Source organism: Colobus angolensis, unplaced genomic scaffold, assembly GCF_000951035.1.
Source record: "Colobus angolensis palliatus isolate OR3802 unplaced genomic scaffold, Cang.pa_1.0 Scaffold115, whole genome shotgun sequence".
Classification (NCBI taxonomy): domain Eukaryota; kingdom Metazoa; phylum Chordata; class Mammalia; order Primates; family Cercopithecidae; genus Colobus; species Colobus angolensis.
In genome coordinates, this window is record NW_012112586.1 from 5,444,205 (window position 1) to 5,460,088 (window position 15,884).

A 15,884-nucleotide genomic window follows, 5' to 3' on the forward strand; every position below is an offset into this window, starting at 1 on the left:
ATTTTAAATTCAGAGCCCAATGAGGAAATGGACAGAAAGCTCCTACATACCTCCTGCCCCAACCCATGCACGGATACCGCCTCCTGGACTATCAACGTCTCTATAATTGTTTGTTACGGTTGTGGTACATTTGCTAAAATTGATGAACCAGCATTGATACATCTTTATCACCCAAAGTCCACAGCTTACGTCAGTAACCACTGGTGTTGTACATTCTAGGGGTTTTGACAAGTATATAATGACTTGTACCCTCCATTATATTACCACACAGAGTAGTTTCACTGCTCTGAAAATCTTCTGTGCTCCATACACTTACCTCTACATTTTCCCAGTCCCTGGAAACCACTTATCTTTTTAATTTTCCTTTTGTAGAAAGTTACATAGTGATTGGCTTCTTTTGGTAATACGCATTTAAAGTTCTTTGGTAGCTTTTCAGGGCTTGATAGCTCATGTCTTTGTAAAGCTGAATAATATCCTATTGTTCAGATATATCTGTTTACTTATCCATTACTTATTGAAAGACATCCCAAATTTTGTTAATTATGAATAAAGCTGCTGTAAGCATTCGTGAGTAAGCTTTTGTGTGGACACAGGTTTTCAATTTCTTTGGGTAAATTCTAAGGTTCGTGAATGCTAGATTGTATGGTAAGCGTGTGTTTAGTTTTTTGAGACTGCAAGACTGTCTTCCAAGGTGAATGTACTATTTTGCTTCCCATCAACAATGAATGAGACTTCCTGTTTCTCCACCTCCTCAGCAGCATTTGGTGTTGTCAGCGTTTTGGATTTTTGTAAGGCTTATTTTTCGGTACTTTTCTTTAATGTTGCTCTTGTTTGGCTTCAAGTAGAATCTCTAGGTTTTCTCGTTTTAAGTGAAATTGAGAAACAAGAATGAGCTGGCATAGTCATTCTGGTTGGCTTATAAAAACTGGAAAACAGGAGGCTAGAAGATAGAACCCAAAATTGTGATGATAATCCTATGCACACTTTGGTTACCTATCCACCAACTGTTGTCCTGAATTATGACTTGGTTAAGATATCTACTCTTTCTACATACAGCATTTACCCCAGGAGAATCTGAATTCACTCCAACTTGAGGGATGGGCTAATTCTATCCTCATTTCCAGTGAGGGTGGAAAGGGTTATGTGACCCAATTTTGGCCAATGACAAGGAAGTTCTGTTTGTGGGTACCCAGGAGAGAAAGGTCCCGATTCCTAAGAAAGAGACACAGGATGAAATAGTCATTTCTTGTGCCTGCTATTATGTCTGAATGAGACACTTAGGATTGCTACAGCCATCTGCAGCCCTTGTGAGGATAAACTCATCACCAAGAATGAAGGATTGGGGAGATGGAAAGCACTTGGGGCCTTGGGTACAAGATTTAGCCCTTGGATCAACTTCCCCCAAAGCCATTCCTACTTGACTTCTTGTTAGGTGAAAAAAGACATATGTTTATGGTTAAGTTGAGTTACAGTTCTGTCATTTATATTTGGAGTTGTCTTCACTTATAAATACTAGTGCTATTTTCTTTGTATGGAGAGTAAAATAATTTAGAAGACTTGAATACTTAATATGGGTCATGAGTAGCAGTGCCAGGGAGAAGTAATTGACTTTCATGGTTCTGGATTTATGTTTAGTGAAGGGCAGAGAAGAAGAAAATTAGGAGAAATATTCTTATATTGGAAGGTTGGTGATAACTAAGAATGGCATTATTTTCTGGTAACAATTAAAATTGGATTAATAACATTCTAACTTTTATTAGCTTTAACTCATTCTCTATTTCAGCTATTAGACTCACTTCAAAGACGGAAGGTACATTGAAAGATGGGATCTCATCTCTTTGTCTTTTTTATTCTTCTGAGACCAGAAGTCAACTTCCACTTGTACCCAGCCTGTTCTTTCCTGACATCTCTGATAATTCACTAGTCCTAAGGGACTGAGGTCACTGAGTCCCGTACAGACACACAGATTGGATATAGGTCACAGAAGTGTATTTTATGTTGCTGTTATGACAGAGTTTAAAAAAAAAGATTTTTTTTCACTCTTCCCTACATATTGAAAGATGTCACAAAAAAAGAAGCCTCTGAAGTTGTGTCCTGGGTGCCCTACATTAGGCAGAGCAGAAGCTCCCTTGTTGGCTACAGTCCTCACCACTCCCTATTGCTTTATGATCAACCCTCCAAACCCACTCACACTCCTTTCCTCAACACCTATTAACATTTGAGTTTGTTGCCTCTATAATCATTCTAAGCTGGCGTCCTGCTTGCTCCCTCATTGGAAGGATTTCCACCACCAAATGCTCTACAGGGTAATGTTCTCATTGCAGGCACATAAACATTTGTAAGAAAGAACAGAACACTGGTGACTGGAAAAGTCAAACTTTAATGAGGAAACGAGCCAAAACATTCACTTTATTTTTACAACTATAAGGAAAAATTTAAAAAGAAGAAATAATCAGAGCTAATTTTTTATTTTAGAGTGGACATTTTGATTTAATTTATTTAAGATTTTTGAAAAGTTGACATTTATCTCTGAGAATTTTCTCACAGTTAAATATATGATATCTGAATGGGATCAAAATGATTATAATTTTTAATCATTTTTAATTTCCTGAAAAGAATTACTCTGTATGTTGCAAACATCCATTTTTAAATAACTGAACTTGCTTATCCTAAAAGTTTGTAAAGAAAGGTTCATTTGTAATTTTTCTTCTTAATATATTCATTTACAAAAGCAGTAATAAATTGATATAACATGTCAAAACCCATTAGATATAGCTAAGGCACATCCAGCTCTATCTATAACCAAATCCATACTCATGGAATACTATGCAGCCATAAAAAATAGTGAGTTCGTGTCCTTTGCACGGACATGGATGAAGCTGGAAGCCATCGTTCTCAGCAAACTAACACAGGAACAGAAAATGAAACACCACATGTTCTCACTCATAAGTGGGAGCTGAACAATGAGAACACGTGGACACAGGGAGGGGAACATCACACACTGGGCCCTCTCGGGTTTGGGGGCAAGATGAGGGAGAGCATTAGGTCAAATACCTAGTGCATGTGGGGCTTAAAACCTAGGTGACGGTTTGATAGGTGCAGCAAACCACCATGGCACATATATACCTATGTAACAAACCTGCATGTTCTACACATGTATACCAGAACTTAAAGTAAAATAAAAAAATAAAAAAAAAACATGAACTTTTGCTCTGTTACATTATAATATGGAGCTTGAATCACAAGTCATTTAAACCCTATCAACCACCACGAACGTCCACCAAAGATGCTGGAAATTTAAAATGTGTTTGGACAGAAGTATCTTCAAATCTCTCTCTTGTGATGAGTGGATATTCAATCTATGATTTGGGGGCTTGCTCCAGAATCTGCCTTAGTAATAAAGTAAACTATAGTAAACTCTTTACTAAAGAGTTGGGAGGCCGTTTGAGTGAATGGATGTGAACAGAATAATGGGTAAAGGCTAAGTATGCTTTACACATAGAAATTAAGGAAGGTTTGGAGCACATAGGATGTGCCAACTAGGCATTCCATTCAGTTGCAGGTAACATAGATCTCTTTCTTCTAAAATAGGAGTTTATTTCTCCCTCACATATCATAAAGTCCAGAGGTTAGTGGTAGAACTTGTGTAATAGAAACTTAGTTCCATCAATATCCACCTACATCCTATCTTTCTCTCTCTTCTCTGCCATCTGTAATCGCTGACTTTTATTCTCATGTTTATCTCAACATCACAAGAGGGCATCTGTATACCAGCCATCACTTCAGCATCCCAACAGGGCAAGAAGGAAGGTGAGAAAGACAAAAGAACAATTGCCACCAGAGTCAGCTCCTTATCTAAGTATTCCTTGTAGATGCCATCCGATAACTTCATAGTCTTTATTTCCATCTTATTGGCTGCTGTTGAGTCACATGGTGATGTCTACCTGCAAGAGAAATTGATCCATGCAGTTTTTGTTTGTGTGTGTGTTTAGGTATATTTATTTTTCCACTTCCAAGAAAACTACAGCACTTTTCGAAAGAAAGGTGAATATACAATAGACAGAGAGGTCCAATTTTAAGATGACAAGGGTCCTGACACACCAGCCTGCAGGATCCCATGAATATCACTGACTTATGCACTACTAGCAAATGTTGCCACTCCTAAGTTCTACCTATTCTGTTTCTCAGTATTTATCTATAAATTGACCCACTGTTGCATTTAAATTCATCTATTTAAAAATGAACCTTTTCTTGAACTCTAAGTGAAAAAAATGACTACATCTTGCCACAAAAATAAATATAATGAAGATGAGCAATTTCTTTTTTTTTTTTTTCTTTTTTGAGACGGGAGTCTTGCTCTGTCACTCAGGCTGGAGTGCGGTGGCCAGATCTCAGCTCACTGCAAGCTCCGTGTCCCGGGTTTACGCCATTCTCCTGCCTCAGCCTCCCAAGTAGCTGGGATTACAGGTGCCCGCCACCTCGCCCGGCTAGTTTTTTGTATTTTTTAGTAGAGACAGGGTTTCACCGGGTTAGCCAGGATGGTCTCGATCTCCTGACCTCATGATCCGCCCGTCTCGGCCTCCCAAAGTGCTGGGGTTACAGGCTTGAGCCACCGCGCCCGGCCTGAAGATGAGCAATTTCATAGAGCTCTACCTGCATAATCATATCTCCAAAATTCTGAACATGGATTTGCTGTTTTAAATAGGAGCTCAAAAAATGTAAAAAAATGCTATTACAAAAAAAGATGATCCTTTTGTATCACCAGAAGGAAAAAAGAAGATGTTAATGGGAAATTATTCCTCATAATATTATTTAACTTTTTTTTTTTTTTTTGAGACGGAGTCCCGCTCTGTCACCAGTCTGGAGTGCAATGGTGCGACCTCGGCTCACTGCAACCTCCACCTCCCGGGTTCAAGCAATTCTCCTGTCTCAGCCTCCCGAGTAGCTGGGATTACAGGCATGCTCTAATTTTTGTATTTTTAGTAGAGATGAGGTTTCACCATGTTAGCCAGGAAGGTCTGGATCTCTTGACCTCGTGATCCATCCACCTCAGCCTACCAAAGTGCTGGGATTACGGGCATGAACCACTGCACTCGGCCATATTATTTAACATTAAGATTGATGACACCTAAAATTATCTCACATTCCAGCCAAAGCACGTGTTCTCTGTACTGACGTTGTCTAACAGTTTCATTTACAGATGAGATAATGAAACCCAAGAAGGGCATATTGTTTTCCTGAGATTTACTGCAGACAAGGGGCCAGGACACATGTTACCAACCTCTAAGTTTACGGTCGTTCTACTTCACCTCATCACCTTTTATCAACACCAGTACATTAAGGAATTCTGAAGTCTCCGGAACACAAACTTCACTGCCTCAACACTACATGGATTAGAGCACCCGTGTCTGGTATTCTGCAGAGCAATGGGTAGACACCAATTTATAAAACAGGTGTGCTGCCTGCCCCTGGGGTGCACAAAACGGAATCTCTGATTTGTTAGCAAAACAGATAAAAACAAAACGAATTCCAATGCAAAACAAATGGCTGAGATTATCTTCAAATACAATAAAAGCCAACTGATTGCTAAAAATGGTTTTTTGTGGATTTTGATTCACTGTTTTCATTCACTAAAACGACACTGGCTGGAGATCGAGACCATCCTGGCTAACACAGTGAAACCTTGTCTCTACTAAAAATAGAAAAAATAGCCAAGCATGGTGGCACTTGCCTGTAGTCCCAGCTACTTGGGAGGCTGAGGCAAGAGAATCGCTTGAACCCAGGAGGCAGAGGTTGCAGTGAGCCGAGATCACATCACCACTGCACTCCAGCCTGGGCGACAGAGCTAGACTCTGTCTCAAAAAAAAAAAAGACACTGGCTGTGAATTTGACTCAGTTCCTTCATCATCAGAGTGCATTTTTTCTTTTTTCTATACATGTTAGAATTTAATTTAACATAAAGTGCAAAGAAATGTTCAATTGCTTTATTTCCTCATATAGAAAAAAAAAAGACTCATCTTTAAGTTAAGCTTGATTTTTATTCTGTTATATCATTTAACACATCTCCATGAGTCTATTTAAAGATATGGGCTAGCACATGAAATACTAGCATGTGGCCAGACTGTGAACATTTAGTCCGGACCCCAGGACTTCATTTGCAAGTGTAGATTTCCTTAGGTTAATGGGAACAGTGACCACACAACAGCAAGGGAGCCTGTCTCCAGTGGGGAGGACGTCCAGAGGAGCTATTACAATCACAGTTTCTTACTTTTTTTTTCCTTCTTGAATTCATAAGTCAAAGTTAAGATCTGCTTAAAATGTCACAGAGTTGAGACATTTGTTGAGGGTGAAAATAACTCCATTGTCTTAGATAGACAATTCCTAAATGTGTGGAGATGCTCACCAGACAGGTTCTTTTTGCCCATTGCACAGACAAAACCAATTCACTGAGACCATGGTATTGCAGTAAAGAAAGAGTTTAATTGACACTAGGCCAGCCATTCAGGGAACAGAGTTATTACTCAAATCAGTCTTCCCGAAGGCTTAGAGGTTAGGATTTTCAAAGATGCTTTGGTGAACAGGAGGCTAGAAAATGGGTGTCATTGGTTGGATACGAAATCACAGAAGTGTGGAAAATGATCCTTGTGTGTTGAGTTTATCTCCACATGGGGCCACAGGACGGGTTCAGTCATGACTCATGAGTCCAAGTGAGGTCAGTTGATTGCCAGAATGCAAAGGTCTGAAGAAACATCTTGAGAGACCAATCTTAGGCTCTACAGTAGTGAAGTTATCTATAGGAGCAACTGGGGGAGGCTCAAATCTTGTGACCTCTGACCACATGACTCCTGAGTAGTAAGAATGATAGAAATGATGCCTACATTTTAGCAGAATTCAGACTCTTCCCATGATCCCCATCTTCAGGCCTTTCATCAGTTTTTGGTCCCTGAGCAAGGAGGAATTAATTTTAGGAAGGCACTATTAATCATCCTTGCTCTCAGTTAAACTATAAATTCCTCCCATGTTTAGCTTGACCTGTGCTCCAGAATGAGTGAAGATAAATGGCCTGCCAGGCTTGAGGCAAGATGGAGTCAGCCCTTCCCTCACTGCTCTAATTTTTGCAAAAGCAGTTTCAGTGTTTTGTGTGATGTGCCTTCTACTCAACTATCCAGGTTCATTCTTCCACACTTCTAGGCTGAGACACAGGTCCACGTCTTAAGTAGCAAAAGATGCTCCTGCTGGACGTGGTGGCTCACACCTGTAATCCCAGCATTCTGGGAGGCCGAGGCAGGTGGATCACAAGGTCAGGAGATTGAGACCATCCTGGCTAACACAGTGAAACCCCGTCTCTAATAAAAATACAAAAAGAATTAGCCGGGCGTGTTGGCAGGTGCCTGTAGTCCCAGCTACTCAGCAGGCTTAGGCAGGAGAATGGCGTGAACCCAGGAGGCCAAACTTGCAGTGAGCCGAGATTGCACCACTGCACTCCAGCCTGGGCGACAGAGCAAGACTCCGTCTCAAAAAAAAAAGATGCTCCCTCTGACCTTGAATTAGGAGGACAGTAAACATATTCAGGACCAACAACTGTCACCCCATCAGGCAGAAGTCACCACTCACCTGGAACAATTCAATGTAGCTCAAATTCGAAATCAAGTCTAGGTTCTTAATGTGGTACTTGGAGCCTGTGCTTGCCCCCGGAGACTTGTTTCTTACCTGCTTTGCCCCTTACATGCTGGCCTGCAAAGAACTGAGGAAAAAACATCAGTTGTTTGCTGACATTTAAAAATAAAAGAATCTAAGGCCAGGTGTGATGGCCCAAGTCTGTAACCCAGCACTTTGGAAGGCTGAGGTAAGTGGATTGCTGAGCTCAGGAGTTCAAGACCAGCCTGGGCAACATAGTGAAATCCCCTCTCTACCAAAAATACAAAAAATCAGCCTGTCGTGGTGGGGAGTGTTTGTGGTCTCAGCCACTCAGGAGGTTGAGGTGGGAGCATCACTTGAGCCTAGGAGGCAGAGACTGCAGTGAGCTGAGATCTTGCCACTGCACTCCAGCCTGGTTGACAGAGTGAGACTCTGTCTCAAAATAAATAAATAAATAATAAAATATAAAAAGTAAAAACTAAGAATTAAAAAAAAATTAAAAATGAAAGGATCTGACAGCAAATGACAGACTTCTGGCATTTTTTGGCAAATCTAAGGGATCTACTAACACATTTCTTCAGAGTAATGATCACAGAGCTTTTAGGTGGTGCCTTCATTTCCTGAGGCAGATGCAACAAACTTAACAGCCTGAAACAATACAGGTTGATTCTTTCACAGTACAGGAAGCCATAAGTTTGGCCGGCAGAGTCACACTCTCTCTGAAGGCTCTAGGGGAGGATCCTCCCTTGCCTGTGCTGCCTCCAGGTCTTCCTGCCTCGGCTGGTGGCAGCCGCACTCTCGTCTCCACCTCTGTCTTCACAGGCCTCCTTCCCTGTGTCTCAAATCTTCCCCTGCTTTATTTTATAAGGACACTAATATTTAGATTTAGGGCCCACCCTAAATCAAGGATGGTTTGATCTCAAGATCTTTAGCTCAATTACACCTGCAAAAATCCTAGTTCCAAAATAAGGCTCATAGGTGCCAGGGTGTCAGAAGTAATTTTGGGGGGACACTATTCACTCCTCTAGTGGGGTCTCCACCTTCTAGCATCTTCCCCATTCCATCTTGTATATGGCCAAATTCTCCTTGCCTATCTCATTCACCTATGCATTAGAGTTTCTAAACCTGATTCCAGTGTATCTTCTAGCCCACGGTTTTGAATGGAACTGTCAAAACTAAATTGCACTTGGCAGAGTTACGGAAGGCTTCGTTCAAAGCTACTGCAATACGGTAAAGAGACCAGAACTCAGTTTGAGCACAGCTCCTCTGAAGAAAGTGTGCACGCACGCGTGTGTGAAGACCTAGGGTCAGGGAATTGTAGGCCATCCTTCTTGGTAAATCAGCTTTCCCCAAAGGAAAAGTGAACTTTCTTGTATCTTTACGACAAGAGGGAGTTTTAACACTTGGAGCAAGACTCCTGCTGAAATTAGGCTCCTTCCCTCCCACAGAGACAGGGAGATAGGGCAGCTCATGTTCCTGGATGACTACATTTCAAAGGAATGGCTCCCAGGTCCTTGAGAAAGACAGGCCAGGTTTTTTACTCTGGCAGGAGGATTTGGAACAGATTTGCATCTCCAAGGGGCAGAGAAAGAGCCCCAGTGGCAAGTCTTCTAAAGTAAATGCTCTAAGAATAGGGAAACCAGGGACCCAGAGGCAGCAAGAAGAGTTAAACCAAGAGGGACATTAGGGCTGTCTTGGTCTGTACCCATGCCTCTTACCTGAGTCCTTATATTTATTCAAGCGATTGATTTTCACTTCCCAATGGCAAGCTCAAGGACTATTCTGAGTCTGTTTCTTCACCTGTCAAAGAGGAAAATAAAGTCACTGCTTCGTAGGGTTGATATTAAGAGCAAATGAGATGAAGTATTTAAAACACCATGGTGACAGGGGCATGTGGATCCGAGACCGCCTGATCCCACACGTGCAGCTCAGCTTTAGGTCGCAAATGACCAGAAGACAGCCCTCAAATCTCGCCTGCATTGTTGCCAATGAAGAAAATCTTTCCCACCAAGGTCATGCCCTTTTAGGGGTGGCTCACCGTCAATAATAGTAATAATTGTGAAACCACCTTTGCAAAATTATGACTGAGACAGTGAAAGAGATCTAACTTAACCAACTCCATCTTGCTACTAACCTCCAAGCTGTCCTTGTTCATTCCTAGGCTTAGGCTGAACTAACTTTGGGAGAAACTTGGTTTACAGTTTAAACAAGGACATAGTTTTATATAGTTTAAACAAAGTTTATAGTTTAAACAAAGATGGAAACAGCCCTTTCCCAAAGCAGACCTCCTTCTTGCCTGGGGACTACATTGCCTTTGTAAGACTAACATTAGCCACAAGATTAGAAATTATGGTTTAGGAGTCACGCAACTGGAGGCTACAAGATTCGGACCCTCCCTAAGGTGCCCCTAACGTCAGTGCTTGAGACATTTTGCAGACCCTGCACCTGATGGATCAGCCGGCACCACCCAGGCTGATAAACTGGCTCATCTGATCTTGTGACTTCCACCGAGGAGCTGACTCAGTGCAAGAAGATAGCTCCGACACCCTGTGATTTCATCCCTGACCAGTCAGCACTTCTGGCTCACTGGCTTCCTCCAAACCACCAAGTTGTCCTTAAAAACTCTACTCCCTAAATGCTCAGGGATACTGATTTGAGTAATAATAAAACTCAGGTCTTCCATACAGCTGGCCCTGTGTGAATTACTCTTTCTCTATTGCAATTCCTCTGTCTTGATGAATCCACTGTGTTTAGGCAGTGGGCAAGGTGGACCCCTTGGGTGGTTACTATTGCTGAGGAGTAAATGCCTGACCCGATGCAGCACAGTTCTGACAGGCCATGTGGGCTCCTGAGCACAAACAGAATGGGCTGAGGCCTCCGGGACCACCTCCCAGCACAACATCCTGCTCTGCCAGCTTTCTCCCCCTTCTCCCATAGATGTTTATATCAAGGACACTCCCAAATAAATGTCTTGCATGCTAAACTCAATTTCAGAATCTCCTTCCCGCAAAAACACCAAAGTGCAATGTGCACTCAGCACAGAACTTGGAAAGAGACACCTCTCAGTCACCCATGGTGACTTCCTCCACTGCTAGGGCTGCCGCTGCTGTCACTATTGACCTCAGCAGCCTTTCCCATGTCAGGCCCTGGGTGAAGCCATCCCCCCAGGATTGATAAGAATTGCACACAAGGTTTTGGACAGAAATAGAGTTACAGCTAAGGATGCCTCAGGCTGTACTCTGGCCCTTTCCTTGTTGCTAGAAGCCCAGTAGCACCAGGTCCTCACCCGGTGCTTTCCTGTTGCTCCTACACAGGGACATGAGGACACAGGGTCATGAGACTGTTGAAGGACTGACTTGCATTCCCATTGCTCCTGTCGACAGGACCTCTGACAATCAGCTCATGGGGCTTTTGTTTACGGATTGCTTAGGATGTTTTTCAGACCCCAAATTCTAGCAACTGGTGTGTAGACCCCCCACAGAGGAATGAGATCAGCATGAGAATACAGCTTCTTCCTCTCCCTGGCCTGTGGCTTCGCCCTGCATTCTCCAACCAATCAACAATTTCTACCCTTCAACCCGCTCCAAATCTCTTCAAACCCTAGCCCCAAATTCCTGGCGGAGATGGATTTGAGGTTTCCTCCCATGTCCTCCTTTGGTGGCCTTATGATTGAAGCCCTTTCTCTGCTGCAACCTCATGCCTCTAGGTGTTGACTTGCTGCATGTGTTGGGTAAGGGACCTATTACGGTTACACGGGGAGGCAGTGCCCCCCTACCATCCTCTTTGCATTCTGCCACTGAACAGATGCTTCCTACATGGCTGGTAATGTGGGCCCTCCTGTTTCAAGGTCCCCAGTTCAGAAGTCTCATTTGCCCAAAATGCGCTGCTGTGGGGCCACATTCTTCCCTTTGCTCTTGGAGAATAGACAAAGCCACTCAGCCCAGCTACAGCCTCAAAGTCTTGTCCTACCTCCCTCTCCAGCCTCACCTCATTCCAGGCTCTAGTTCTGTATCTCTCTCTAGTAACACTGATTTTCCTTTAGTTTCCTGGATTTGCCGCTGTTTCTCCTGCCAACAATGTACTGGGGTGAAGCCGTAGCTTATTTATTTACTTCATTTTTTTTTTTATGTTTCTCATTTGCTTCAATTCGAACATCTTGTCTCAGATGGAATGCAGAAGCAGAGATGAGAATCCTGCTGTCTTCTATTAAAGAAAACATTATGCATAATTGCAAAAATATAGTATGATGCTGCTATCCTCAGAGTAATTTTCTTTTGAAAAAATGTAATTTTCATAAAAATATTTTATGTATATTCACTTTTAATAGGTTTGTTTTTGTTAGTTTTAAACGAAATAACAAATACTTTGAATATCTCAATGTTTAATATTGTATTAATAATGTTATATATTAGTATAATAATCACATAATATTGTCATAATAATGTATTAAATATAGATGCACCTGAGGTATAGAAACAAAACATCTTTGGGGTTCTCAATAATTTCTAGAGTGTAAGTCACCAGTGAGAGTACCTGAAATGGACAAAACATGACAGATCCTATCAAGCTTAGATGTGGGTGTAGCTCTTTCCATTTCTAGCCTCATTCACCCCTGCCTCCTGCCCCAGTGAATGTCATTCTCCAACAAAGTATTTGAAAAGGTATTTCTCTTTAAAAAAAAGTACACAGATGGACAATTAGCAAAGGAAGAGATGCTCAACATCGTTAGCCATTAGGGAAATGCAAATCAAAACCACAGTAAGGTTATACTTCACAACCACTAGGTGTGGCTACAATTAAAAGACAAATAATAACTAATGTCGATGAGGATGTGGAGAAATGGAAGGCTTCATAATTCCTGGTGAGAATATAAAATAGTGCAACCACTTTGGAAAAGAGTTGGATGTTCTTCAAAAAGCTAAACATAGTTACTAAATGACCCAGCAATTCCACACCTAGGTATGCACTTAAGAAAGATGAAAATGTGTGCACACAAAAGCTTGTACAAGAATTTTGAGAGCACTATAGTCATAACAATCATGGAATGAAAACCACCCAAATGACTCTCCACTTGAATGCATAAACAAACTATGATCTATCTAGACAACAGCGTAACATTCATCCATTAAAAGAAATGAATTACTGATGCATCCTACAGCAGAGATGAACCTTAACAACATTATGGCAAATGAGAGGATCCTGTCCCAAGAAATCATCATATGTTATATGATTCTATTTGTATGGAATGTCAAGAACAGGCAAAACTATAGAGACGAAATGTAAATTAGTTGTTACTTAGCACCTGGAGGGTGGAGATGGAGGGTCATGGGAGTGGCTGGCAATGGGCACAGTGCTTCTTTTTGCGGGGTGAAAATGTTCTAAAATCAGATTTTGCTGGTAGCTGTGAACCTAATAAAACCCTTTAATTGTACCCTTTAAATGCACAGTTGTGTGGTCTATGAATTATATCCCAATTAACTTGTGAAGTTGCATTTTCAAACATTAGTAACAGTGAGTTATGTTTAAAATTGATATTTTGGGAAATTCAGATAATGTCCTGGTTAAACTTGAAGTTCTTTACCTCTACATAGCTACCCAATAATACGCTACTAATGAAAACTTAAATCCCATTTACAATTTATTCCTCCAGAAGAGAGCAACTTTATTAAACAAATTCCTTTTTGGGGGTGTGGGGGGCAATAAAAGCATGAAGCAATTCTCTGTCTTCTTCATCTTAGTGTTTCCAATACCTAAATGTCTAAGACAAGTTCCAAGACAAAACATATAAAACCTACTGTAGATATCATAGTGTGGACGTCTTGTCAAGTGATGATGTTTAAATGAAATTAATTCCTCTTTCCTTCTCACAGTCTTTGAGTGTGCCCAGGGTGTACCGTCATGGGACCATGTTCTTCCCCTTTGCTCTTGGAGAATAGACAAAGCTCCTCAGCCCAGCCACAGCCTCATAATCTCGTTCTACCTCCCTCTCCAGCCTCAACTGTTTCCAGGCTCCAGCTCAATGTCATACATCAGGTAGGTGGCATTCTCTAATAGCTGTCTATTTTCTCAGTCCCTTTTACTTCTCAAGCTTAAAATTGCCCGTTCTTTGTTCGGGCAGTGGTGAGGCTAACTCAAGGGGACTGACAGACTTATTCTCCTTTTGTCAGGTCATCTTTAAAGATGAGAGTGATTGTTTGACCTAAGTTAAACCGCAAGTCTATGCATAAATCTCTGTGAGGCATTTCTTGCCAAACTTTTATGGATAATAGCAGAGATATGGCTGGCATCATCTCTTCTAGATATTTTTGTGTTGATTAGGATGTGATGGCATGAGATGCAGCGGTCACTTTTCAATGATAAGGAAAAAGCCAAAGGATTCCAAAACGTTCTCTTGATTCCTCTAAACTCCTGTACTAACTCCAGTAACCGCTAGAAATTCTGTCACGTGAGGAAAAGCAATCTTTAATGTTTAAGCCATTATGATTCATTTCACGGTTATTTGCAGATAAACTCAATTCTGCTTGATAGAAAATATCATAATGGTCTTCCTATTTCCTATTTTTCCATGGATTATACCTTGTGTGTACATCTGCTTCTTCTACTATATTTAAAATTAAGGGGGGGTAGATTCAAATCTTATTCACCGGTATTGTCTTCAGAGTGCAAAATAGAGAAAATTGCTATAGCATACTTGAAAAGGCGGCCTTAAGAATACCATGAGTTATCCCAAAATTTAATGAAACTAAAACTAAACAAAAACAACATCACAAGGACTCACTGTGCCTGCTTCTGAGCATCAGTGAATCACAAAATACAATCTCTGCCCTCGAGAAGTTCATGATCTTCTGAGGAGAAAATGAATTTTTCTAACACAATTAATTTTCTGTAAAACATGGCCATTTACAAATAAGTGGTATCTTTTCAATGTTTTCAACTGTAGCTACAGAAAATCCTGGATCAGACTTCTGCAGTGAAGGGTCTTATTCTCTCTCTTAGAAAGCCCAAAGATCCATCAGCAGGGAGTGGGGTTGCTAAGTTGGCAAAGTCAACAGTTCAGCAATGTCAACTTTTCCCAGGTTCCATTCATCTCTCTGCACAGCCATCCTCCTCAGAATGGTGTCTCCCTTAGACTAGTGGTAAGGTAGCACCTGAGATTTCAAGTGCCATCAAACGAGGTAGGAGGCTCCTCATAAGGAAGGCAACAGGTAGCTTCCTACATGTCTTTTTTAGAAGAGCAAAGCTTTTTACTAGAATTCCCCTAGTAAAATTCTCCTTATGTCTTGTTCATCTTAGTAAGGTCATAGGTCTATACATTCCTGAACAGTGACTGCAAGGGAACTAGAATACTCTAGGGTCAAGCAGACCTGCCCCGTCCAAGGCTGTAATGGTGAGAAGTGAATCCCTGGAAAACATTATGGCTTAGCTAGGCAGGCTTGAGCAGGCAGTAGATTCTGTGTGTGTAAACAACACTTTTCATGGAAAACATAACAAACAATTCTAGAGTCAGTCACAAGTTAAGTGATTCACGAACATTTCAGAACATTGGAGCACACATTATACCAGATCTCTTCAAAAATTACAGAGAAATCCTTTACTTGATATGTGAGATGTGTCCAAGGCTGACCCTTTGATTCTCAGAACACATGTGCATTTGTGTGAGCTGTAATGGAAAAAAATAGAAGAATATTTGATATTTTTTAATACATAGAGCCCTTGGAACTGAAATAGGGATCATTTCAGGAAAATTCAGCTTTCCTCTGAATGTTTATAAACCTCTTTCCACAACATTTATTCAACAGAATTTTGTTGATTTTCCAGTATATGACAGGCACATATCTTCATTTCAAAATGGAAACATGAAGATTCACATTGCTAGCCATTTCCTCTACATGGAAAATTTGAAAAATTCATCTGAAACACCACCTCAACAAATGCATAGCTATTTGCCATATTCCTAGCATTTGACTTTCAGGAGCATCGACATATTTGAGAAATAGACCTCAATATGAACAAACATGAGGGGTGAAAACCGAAAATAAAATTCTAAGCCCCCAACCAACTGGAAGGGCTCCCTTTTGGTCAAGGGGATTCCAAAGAAACCAGCAAAACTACTTCAGGCCACCTGTAGTCCCAGCTACTTGCGAGGCTGAGACAGAAGAATGGCGTAAACCCGGGAGGCGGAGCTTGCAGTGAGCTGAGATCGGGCCACTGCACTCCAGCCTGGGCGACAGAGTGAGACTCCGTCT

General features: G+C 41.3%; 2 long non-coding RNA genes across 2 annotated transcripts in view; one reads left to right on the forward strand and one right to left on the reverse strand.

Moving 5' to 3' along the window:
- Positions 1–15,884, forward strand: part of LOC105525610 — a 91,720-nt gene that overhangs the window by 12,519 nt on the left and 63,317 nt on the right. The window contains exon 2 of the long non-coding RNA XR_001003954.1: positions 13,509–13,671. This is a non-coding gene — a long non-coding RNA (uncharacterized LOC105525610). The remainder of the gene's footprint in view (positions 1–13,508; positions 13,672–15,884) is intronic.
- The window catches only part of LOC105525603, a 38,972-nt gene continuing 25,448 nt past the window's right edge, over positions 2,361–15,884 (reverse strand). Inside the window, exons 3-4 of the long non-coding RNA XR_001003952.1 lie at positions 9,357–9,438; positions 2,361–3,944 (exon numbers count right to left, since the gene is read on the reverse strand). This is a non-coding gene — a long non-coding RNA (uncharacterized LOC105525603). The remainder of the gene's footprint in view (positions 3,945–9,356; positions 9,439–15,884) is intronic.